The sequence below is a fragment of the Fukomys damarensis genome, unplaced genomic scaffold (assembly GCF_012274545.1).
Source record: "Fukomys damarensis isolate Sample0158 unplaced genomic scaffold, DMR_v1.0_HiC HiC_scaffold_14, whole genome shotgun sequence".
Classification (NCBI taxonomy): Eukaryota; Metazoa; Chordata; class Mammalia; order Rodentia; family Bathyergidae; genus Fukomys; species Fukomys damarensis.
Genome location: NW_022900926.1, coordinates 60458755 through 60469647, shown reverse-complemented (window position 1 = coordinate 60469647; position 10893 = coordinate 60458755).

Below are 10893 nucleotides of genomic sequence, written 5' to 3'. Positions count from 1 at the left end.
AAAAAAAAAAAAAAAAGAACAGAAGATGGAAAATGCTTTCATATATGTTGTAGGGTGACAGCTACTTCCTTCAAAATCAATAAAAACTAGGCACAAGAGAGATCAACTGACTCTAATGTTAACAGAAAACAAGACAGCCAGTGGTATAGCTCTGTTAAAGAAAGACAGTCCCCCCAGCACCACCACCCTAACTCAGCAACGGGAGACGTCGAAGGTTAGATGACTTGACTGAACAAGTTCCGGTAAACTCTTTTGCCCTAAAGAAGTGACCTAAGAATCAGAGCACAGCTCCAAGGGGCTGAGGTGAGGGCACTGCGGAGGACTACGTGGTAAGAACAAAATATAGGTGGATGCAGAAAACGTAAATCATAGAAGTTCAGTGATTCTGCGTGCAAATCAAATGCTTTTGTACTTGCATTTAAAACTGGCATTGTGTGTTATAATGATGAGTGGTGAGTCCAAGTTATTATTTTAATATTTTACTTTCAATGCTAATAAGCAAATAAAACCATCATTAAAAGTTGAGAGACCATAGAATAAAGGAAAAAGTTTTATATTTTAGAATATTTAATAGTATTTTTCCTGACTGGTAAATAAGATTGCCCACCTGAAGTTCAATTAATTTATCTTATTTAAAGAAACATTAAATTCTAGTTTCATGCCACAATTAAAAGTATTTTGGTGTCTCAGTTGTGTTGAACAGGACAAAATTATCTTCTATTGCTCCAAATGGAAAATTCTAAACAAAAATGTGTTATTGTCCAAATCCATACAAATTTATTGATCTTTATCTTTTCATGAAACATAAATCATTTTGAAACTTTGCAATGCTGGCCTTTCTTTCCTAATCTGTATTTTTCATGTCTTTGTAATAGAGACATAAAAAGAATTCAAAATTATGAGTTTTTTAAAATATTTAACCAGTTTAAATGATGCTGTAGATTAAAACCATGTTAACAATTTCTCTTTCTAATCAGATGTCCATAGTTCTGCTGAGTACAAAGTGCACACACTGAGCTTTCAATATCTGGAGGGAGCCTCCCTTCATTCACCACCTGAAGGCTCTGGCTTGCTCCTAAATAATCAAAGGAGTAATTTCAATGTGATGGCTAACTCCCCTTAGAAAATTGTACCAGTAAAGCCAGATGTAGGCTTTATACAATGGAAAATTTAAACTTCATATTAACTTCTTACTCCACTGAACTGCAAAATCCACTTCACCTGAAAGGAGGTCCTTTTGTTAGAAATCTTTTTGACAAACACTGTTCTGCTCTCCACTCTATTAGGTTGTTCACATACAGAGAGTTCATGCAGCACTTATCTTTCTGTGCCTGGAATATTTCACTTGGTATAATATCCTTCAGGCTCATTCCTATTGTAACCTGAAATGAAGATATGCTAGTGTCAGAGTACAAACTTTCCCTCACAAGATGAATAAACTCAAAGAATCTAATATACAGTCTGACAACTGTACTTCATACTGTTATTTATATGAACTGTGCCCTGATAGTACATTTTAAGTGCCTTGCCTAAAGACTGTGTGGATGGGTGGGGTAACTGTATGATGATAAATGTGTTAATTTCATTGGGAAATCATTATATGGTGTGTATGTATACCATGTCATCATGCCACACACCTTGAGCATGTGTAATTTTTATGTGTCAATTATTCCTGATAATTCCTGGCAGGGGGAGCAGTCCTTCTGAAGAATAAAATGTCTTCTCAGTGCAAGGAGTATGACAACTGAGTTACTGATTAAAAATTATACTGCAGGATTCTCCTAGTATGAGTAAAGTCCCTTAACCATCTCAACATTAACCTGAGTGTCTCTCAAACTATCCTTACTCTTTCATCACGGGATAATGTAGAACCTCCTTGCTTTTTCTTGCTCAAGATCCGCAAATGGCTTTGTGCCAAGGAGCCAGATCTGCTTTTAGAGGAAAGGCCATAACCTGGGTGGTAAGCTGGCAGGTAACATTTTTCCAGATGAACACCAGAAACAAACATCTTGCATTCTTTAGTAACCTTTCACTAACTGCATAGTGAAGTAGATGAGATGTCAACTGAATAACAGAGGAACTTTTGCTACTGAATAAGAATACTTCAAACCATTAGTTATTGCAGATGTTTTTCATTTAACACTTCTATCTATCACTGTTATGGTTTAGATACAAAATGTTCCTCCAAAAGGCTCATGTGCTTGGAGATGGGCCCTGGTGAGGACAGACAGGTCACTGGAAGCCCAACTTGGAAGGGTGTGGTCTTAGTACCTTTTTTTCATTGCTGAATCACAATACCTGACATTTACAACTTAAAAGAGGAGAGAGAGGTTTATTTGTCTCAGGTGATTAGTCCATAGTTGGCCAACTCTAAGGCAGGAACTGTTGGAGGAAAGCTGCTCGTGTCATGGTGGTCAGGAAGCAGAGAGAGGGGAGAAGACAGGGAGGGGGATGCAGGTCACACACACAGTGATCCGACTCTTCTCATTAGGCCCCACTTCCTAACCACGCATTTAGCTATAGCACACTTATAATTCAACCACCTTTCAAAAGCCTCACCCATGAGCACATGACGCTTTGGATAGACATCTAGTAATACACCGTAACATTTTCCCCCTGGTCCCCACAAGGCTCATGTACATCTTCTTTTGCAAAATGTATTTAGTCCATCTGTAAAAGTTGCCAAAATCTTGACATTCTCAGCATGGATGAAAAGTCCAAGTAAAGCCTTCTCTGAGACTTGAAACTCTAAGCTGTGAGATCCTAAAAAAATCAAAACATAAAGTTAAACACTATTTACAAACAGTGCCACAAGATAAACATTCCCATTTCAAAGAAAAGGAAAGAGGAGTAGAAAGTGATGGGACCAAAGTGAGACCAAAATCCATCAGGCAAAAGTTAAGTCATCTATCTCCCTGTCCAGCACCCAGGGCAAGGACACAACTCCGAAGCATTTGGATGGCTCCATCCCTGTGGCATCATCGGTTGACTTCTCATGGCTTCATTCTTGGGCAGCTTTACTCATTGTAGCCTTCCTCAGGTATTCAATCCTTGCTTCTCCAAATCCCAGGGATCTCCACTGCACTTTGGGCTTCACTCTGACAGCTCCATACATTGCCCTCTAAGGGTTCATTGCCTGACCTCCCAGACCTCCTTCTAAAATCTAGATGGAAGCCTCCTTGAGTCCAGAACTTACATAGTCCACGTGCTTGTAAAGCCAACACCAAGGGGGTGATGTCAAGTTCTGCTAGGAGTTCAAGCAGTAGCCAGGCCCTCTTGCATCATGTCTGCTGAGGTCTCAGAGTACAGAGGCTGTGGAGGCCTCTGACTGAACTCTAGGAAACATTTCCCTCTTCATCCCAGATAGAATAGGGGGCCCTGGGCCCTCTTCTCAAAGCAAAGTATTTCACTTTTGCAGGCTGAAGGACAGGCCTTCCTGTTTCCGAGGTTGCTCTCAAATTCTTTTCTGGGAAAACTGAAAGCACTGTAAATGGTTTCTGTTCCTCTGTTTAAAACTAAAAGCAGCAAGTAACATGCATGCTTGAGCACTGAGCTATCTTGAAATTTCCCCCACTACTTTTAATCTCAGTTGCAGAATCTCAGAACATGAGCATAATGTAGACAAATTTTCTGCCAGAGCAAAATACATGACATAGAGTCCAACTGTCAATAGAGTCTTGAATCCCTACTGAAAACTCCTGAGCCTGGGTTTTACAATCTGCATTTGTCTGTGCATTCTGTTCTTCTGAGCTGTGGACAGAATCTTCCGTGAAACCTGCCTCAAAGCATTCCAGGGCTTCTGCATCCAGCATCTCCAAAACTTTCCAAATTCCTCCTGCAAACCAGTTCCAAAGGGTTCTACACCACATGATTAAGTACAGACACAGCAATGGCCCCATTTCTCTGGTACCAAAATCTGTCTTAGTTACGTTTTCATTGCTGAGACACAATACCAGGCACCAACAATTTAACAGAGGAGAGCTTCATTTAGGCTCACACACTTTAGTCCATAGCCAATCAGCTCTGAGGCAGGAAGGGATGGATGACAGGAGTATAGGAGGGAAGCTCTCACATCTCAGCAGTCAGGAAGCACAGAGTCTGGAATGGCAGCAAGAGAAATATGCCCTTCTAAGTCACACAACCAGTGACTTCTCTCTTACCAGGCTCACATCCTAACAGCAAGTCCACTTTAATACTGCCACAGCTTAATCACCTTCCAAGAACCATATCTGTAAGTACCTGAGGCCACTGGTGGACAACTAGGAATAAACCACAATGAGTGAATTCTTTTCCCCAGCTTCTCCCTTCTTTCTCTACTTCCTGTGAGCAGTTTTCCTCTACCAGACCCTTCTACCACACCATTTTTACCATGGACTAAACCCACTGAAACTGAGCAAAAACAAACCTCTCTTCCTTTAAGTGCTAAATGTCAAGTATTTTGTCCCAGTGATGGAAAACTGACTAATACAACCTCTATCATGTTGGTGATTTCTTACTTAAAAACATTTTTTTCACCAGCCTAACCTGGATTTTCAGGGTTTTTTACTGATAAAATATATAGTAATTCCCCCTTATCCTTTGAAATATATCCAAGGCATTCCACAAATGCCTAAAACTATAGGCAGTACTAGTCCCTATATGTAATTTTTTCCTATAGATAATAACAACAATGAGGTTCATTTTATAAATTAGGCACAATAAGAGATTTACAATAATCAATAATAAAATATAATAATTACAACCACATACTGTAACAAAAGTTATTTGAACTCATGAATTGTTTCTGGAATTTGTTCAATTAATATTTAATTGACCCCATAGCTGACCATTGATAATCAAAACCTGAAAAAGTAAAAGTGTTGATAATGAGGAATATGTAAATGAGATATTTTTATTACTTCACATGTTTTCTGCATGTTCCTATAAAATATGATGGCAAATAAATATTAATTTATTTGAATCAATATGTATACATGTTAACATTTTCTGGATTAATTATTGCTAAAGTTCTCAATATATATGTAAAAAATTTGGGAAAGTAGTTCCAATACCAACATTACCAAATTTCAGTTTTTTAATAAGTTCCAATCATATGAAAGCATATTTGTAGTATGTAAAACAGACTATTAAATCAATTAAAACTTACAGAACAATTTGAGATAATAATTTTTTCCCCTTGGTTTGCAAAAGATCACCACTTTATTTATTTTTTTTTCTCATTGAGTTTATTGGTATATTTTAGGTATACGGTACAGTTACATTCATCATTGGGATCTTGTACCCTTACATGACAGGCCTTGGTTTTCATTATTTCCCCATACCTTTGTCCTCCCTTCACCCCCTCCTCCCTTCCCTCTTTACAAATATTTTTTTCCATTTTTTCATTTTCTCTTTTTTCTTTCTTTTCCCTTATTTCCTTTCCCCTATGCATCCCACTTACCCTACACCTTTAGCCCTTTTCTTCCTATTACACATTGTCAGTTATACCATTAGGATCTTATGTACCATTATAGTTTTTCACACGAGAGATAATAATTTATTCCATGTAACAGTGGCGCCATTATTCAAGTTAAACTGTATTAAATAATTTTTAAACTGTGGTATTTGGTTTGATTGGAAAACAAAGTGTATCTTTTTCAAATTATGAAGAAGAATAAATAGTTCTAAACAGCTTACAAATACCATGAAAAATATTAAAATGATAAACTTTTAGAAGAAATTGTAGAAGGATGTTTTCATGACCTTATATACATGTATTAAAATGCAATAATGGAATTCATTATTCTGTGTAATTAAATTAAAATGAACTAGTTTTTAAAAATGAGTGAAAAGATAACCCATATATAGGTATATGGTTATGAAAATTAAAAGCACAGTGTAGAATCACTGCATACCCTCAAAAAAAATCCCTAGTGTTGGCAAAAAAGTAGACTGAGCAAGGTAACCTGCCATGCACTGAGGGTGGGGAGTATAAACTGAAACAAATACATTGAAACTCTCTGGCAGTATTTACTAAGCTAAACATATGCATTTCATAGGACCCTACAGGCACAAAATATGTGCATACATATGTTTACCAAAAGACCAATAAAAGAATGTCCACAGCAGCACTTTTAGTAAGACCCAAAACCTGGGATTTAGGCAAATGTCCACCAAGAATAGCATGAAAGGGCTGAGGATTTAGCTCAGTGGTTCGGCTGCCTGCTTTGCAAGTACAAGGTCCCAAGTTTGATCCCTGGTACACTGCCCCCCCTGCAAAAAAAGAATAGAATGAAAAATAAATTGTGCTGTATTCACATAAAGAATATTTAACCATACTTTTCAGTGATAAGATACATATACAATTATGTATACAAGGCATATATATAATCATGTACAATGACACAGATAAACCTCAGCATAAACCTAAGAGAAAGACACTGGGTATAGAAGAATGAAGTACTAACTTCATCTGTAGGAAGTTCTTGACCATTTCTTGACCTTGAATGTTTACATGAGTGTGTTCATTCTGGAAAAAAAATAATTATCAAATTTAGCATTTTTAATTTATAGACTTCTTATGCTTTGAACTCAAATGAAACATCTGCCATATGGATAGTTTTCATATTCTTAGAAGAACACATTGGTGGTGCCAGAATCTAAATGTGTTTATGGTTTCTGGGGCCAGAATAGTCTCGGTCAAGATGAGCTATACCCAGTTCCTCCTCTCTCCAGTACTAAGGATAGAAACCAGGGCCTCACACTTGCTAGGCAAGAGCTTTACCAAAAAGCTGTAGCCCCCACCATCTATATCATTCCCTGATTGCTATATTGGTACTAGTAACACTAACCTCTTAGCAAACTATGAGAAGCTAAATTAAGTTGACAAACCATCTGAGCTTGAATAGATGCTATACACTGAGCACCTGTCATTTATTCACAACACTAAATGCCTCTCAGAATGTCAACCACGCACTGATCAACTTATCCCCATGAGTAGCCAAATGTCTAGGAACAAGAAGTGTTAGATAAGTAGTTGTTAAAGAAGAAGTTAATGAATTAGATAGCTGTTTTAAATATGATACTAATAATTTCAAAGTATTTCATTTTATATAAGTGACTATCTTTGAAAGGCTATGTTTTTCTAGAATTCTCTGCCAGAAATTACAGATGAAAATCCAAGTCCCCACTTTGTAAATTTAAAGTTTCATTTGTTCCAAGGCCAAACACTGTTTCCTGGGGCTTTCTGAGAAAGACCACTTTCAGCACAATCTGCAGTAAAATAACACCAGAAGTTAGAGAGGAGATGAAAGTTCGACCCTCAAAGAATAACTGACTTGTAGAATTTGTGGAAAATCAAACAGTCCCTACCTGCTCCTCTACCTTCTGTGGTAGGGCATTCAGTCATCTCCATCATTTCTGTGATGCTAGACATGCTCAAACTACCACACAGAAAAATCTCAGTTATCTTCCATAGGAAAAATGCTGAACCATGGTCCTCACAGACTACCTGTAGACCAAGACCTGAGGCCAGATAAAAGCATGGCAGGAGACAGGCGTATGTGCAGAAATGGCCTGCCTTCCCTCAAGATGTAAAGGTCTCGTCTAAGGGTTAAGACCTTGTAGGAAGCCATGGTGATTCAGGCACCACTCCAGGCAAGATGACCATGGAAGCACAAAGCTTTTCTGTGTGACTCAGTAGAGGGCTGTGCCTGAGGAAGCCACAAGCTCAGCTGACATTCCTTTGCCAGGGCCTCCAAAAGACCCCTCCAAAGAACACAGCATATTCCCCACCACCCTAGGACAGCCCCATGAGGACTCAGTGACATTCAACAGGAGAAAGAAGCCAGAAAGAAAGATGTGTAGAAAGTCTTCCTTCCTCTTCCTCCTTCTCTCTGTACCACGGAGCAAGAGCAGGAGGAGAGATGGGGCAAAAAGACAGACATCTTGATGGCCGCTTTTCCAACCTGCTAGAACTGCAGACCCATTGTCTATTTATGAAAAGCAGAAAATGGACTTAAAAGTCTTAAAATTTGAAATTAAGCTGTTCCAGTGTTATGATTTGGATCTTAAATGTTCCCAAAAAGATCGTGTACTGAAGGTTTGGTCTCCACTGATTAGACTAGCAAAGAAGTAAGTAATATTATTTCAGCAAAATATAAGTGTCACAAAGAAAAATAGAAGCAGGAGTGGTGTAGTGATGGTGAAGGAAGTTTACTGCTGCCAGTGTGAGGGAAAGCTCAGTGAACAAATAAGTCACAGGGCCGGGCTGCTGAGAAGGATTCTGAGTGCGAGGGAAGAGCAGGCACACAGACGGAAGAGTAGGGAAGGACACGGAAAGGAGGATGCAGACAGGTCGGAGGAATCGCAATTGGCTCCAGGACGTGCCCTGACAGCTCTGTACTGCACTCAAGTTTTGTACTACCACAGAAATTGTATGAAGTCATCATCTTTGGTTCACTTTCTAATTTTTTCAAGAACATACGCTCACACACACCCCAAAACTAAAACCCCATCACTTAACTTTTCTCAATAAATCACTTACAGATTGTTGCAAGCACCCATCTCATTTGTGCTGACTCAGCCAGTGTTTCTTTAGGCGATAATCTCCACACCACTTGCTTGAAAGTCCCTGGAGGTTCTTACTTAAAATGGAGCATTTTCATCTACCTCTTAGAAAGGCTGAATCAGAACCCCTGAGCTTGAGGCTTATCTGTGACATTTTGTGCCTGTAACATCTATGCATACCAAGTCTGAAGCTCACTGGCCTAAATGCCCATACCTCCACGCCACAAAATTTTGTGGGCATTTTGTGGGCAATGAAGCTGCATTTTAACAGTAAGTACATAAATGTTTATAATAATTTTCCAATTTGTCTCCACAAAAGTCCCATCTAAATGAAAAGCCATCAATCAGTATGAAAATATACAAACAAAACTAAAAAGCATAATACAACTTATAATTCTAAGCGGCTAATTTTTAAAACCATGCTAATAATCTAATCAGCATAGTTGTCCATCCCTCTGTGTATCTCCCACTCAACCTAGAAAGATAAACTTTTCAACACAGTCTGGCAAGGTATTTGTGTACTTTATCTCCATGCCTGGGGCTGCTGGTAGTGAAACTCTGAGGCCATAGATGCAGTTACTGGGAGAGCCAGTAAGCACATGTTTGAAAGTTATCAAATTGTTTCCAAAACCCATAGGAAAGATTACACAAACACAAACAAGAGGCCCTTCCACCATTTAAAAACAAAATTTCCAGTAGCTAATTTTACTTTTATTATCTTTGGAGCATTTTTTAACTTTAGTGATTTTGATCAATCCATATATATCACACGCTCTGTCTGGAAAAGAGAAAGTTGACATTTACATTTTCAAAAGAGAATTCGCTTTGAAAATCAAAAGCATAGGAACAATCCTTGCTACTTCTGGCTTCTTGGATACTGTTTAGTCACATTGCTGCTTTTAATCAGTCACATTTTCCATCTTCTTTCATGGAAATATTCTTTCATTCTGCAGTCTTCCAGAAGTCAATTGACAATGGGTTCTGTGGAACCAGAATCATAGAGTTTCAGAGGATAATTACTTCTGGCTTCTCAAACTTGGTCAGTTCACTCTGTATCAAAGATTTTAGTCTCATGAGAATTAGAATTTTTCTAATTGAGCAATTATCCTTTTTCTTACATTTTTACAATTCTGTGTCATTCCACTTAGATACTCCAACTCTCTTTTCCTAGTAGAAAGTCTCTCTCCCTAATGTTTTGTAAAGAACAGCTCATTGAAGCAGCAAGGGTTCACGACATCTTGCACTCACCTACCAGCTGCAGGCCTCTTCTGGTGCTGTGGTTCCCTTCAGAGGCCTTCTGTTACCACAGGGACAGCAACAAGTATAGAACAGGTGCCAGGGCACAAAGGGTGGTCATTGTTGCCACCTGTTAACCAACTACATCCCAACAAGCTATATCAGTCCTTAGAATGCCCACTGGGCTGTTCCCTATTTCTTTCCAAATTACTGATACTAGCTCCTACATTAAATAGTAATATCAAAAGTAATCTATTTCAACCCTTCTGTCCCACCCAAAGTTCTACCTAAACTGAACACCCAATATAAAGATTTCTAATAGGGCTGGGGATTTAGCTCAGTGGTTCCACCATCTGCCTCACAAGTGCAAGATCCCGTGTTCGATCCCCGGTACCAAGAAAGAAAGAAAGAAAGAAAGAAAGAAAGAAAGAAAGAAAGAGAGAGAGAGAGAGAGAGAGAGAGAGAGGGAGGGAGGGAGGAATCTCTAATGATCTCTAATAATAATAATTAGTATACTAATCATAACAGTAAAAGACAGAAGAGGATAGTTAACAAGTACAGAACTGCAATTGGATAGGATAACTTCCGACATTCTGTGGAACAGTAGAATAATGATACAATGAGATAACTATAGCTGACAACAGTGAGTTCACTATTTCAAATAGCAATAGAGATGATTTTGAGTGTTCTCAACAAAAAGAAGTTGTGTACTTCTAGGGAGATAGATACACCAATGTCCTCTTACACCTTGTGTTGAAACATCATACTGTCACCCAGAAACATGTACAGTTACTATGTGTCAATTAAAAATAAGAATTAAAAAAAGAGCTAAGGGTATAGCTTAGTTGTACAGCTAGTGCCTAATATGTGTGCAGCTCTGGGTTTAATGCTTTGCCCCCCAAAACTAAAAACAGAGTAGTCATAGTTAGTTGAGTCTAATAAACAAAACTGGCAGTAATATCAACTACACATCTTTAGTCCAATGATGCAGCATTTAGCCTGGGAATTCTCAACCTTAGGATGACGCTGACTGGTGCCATGCTTTTCCAGAGCTCCCCACTACACACACACACACACACACACACACACACACACACACACACACACACA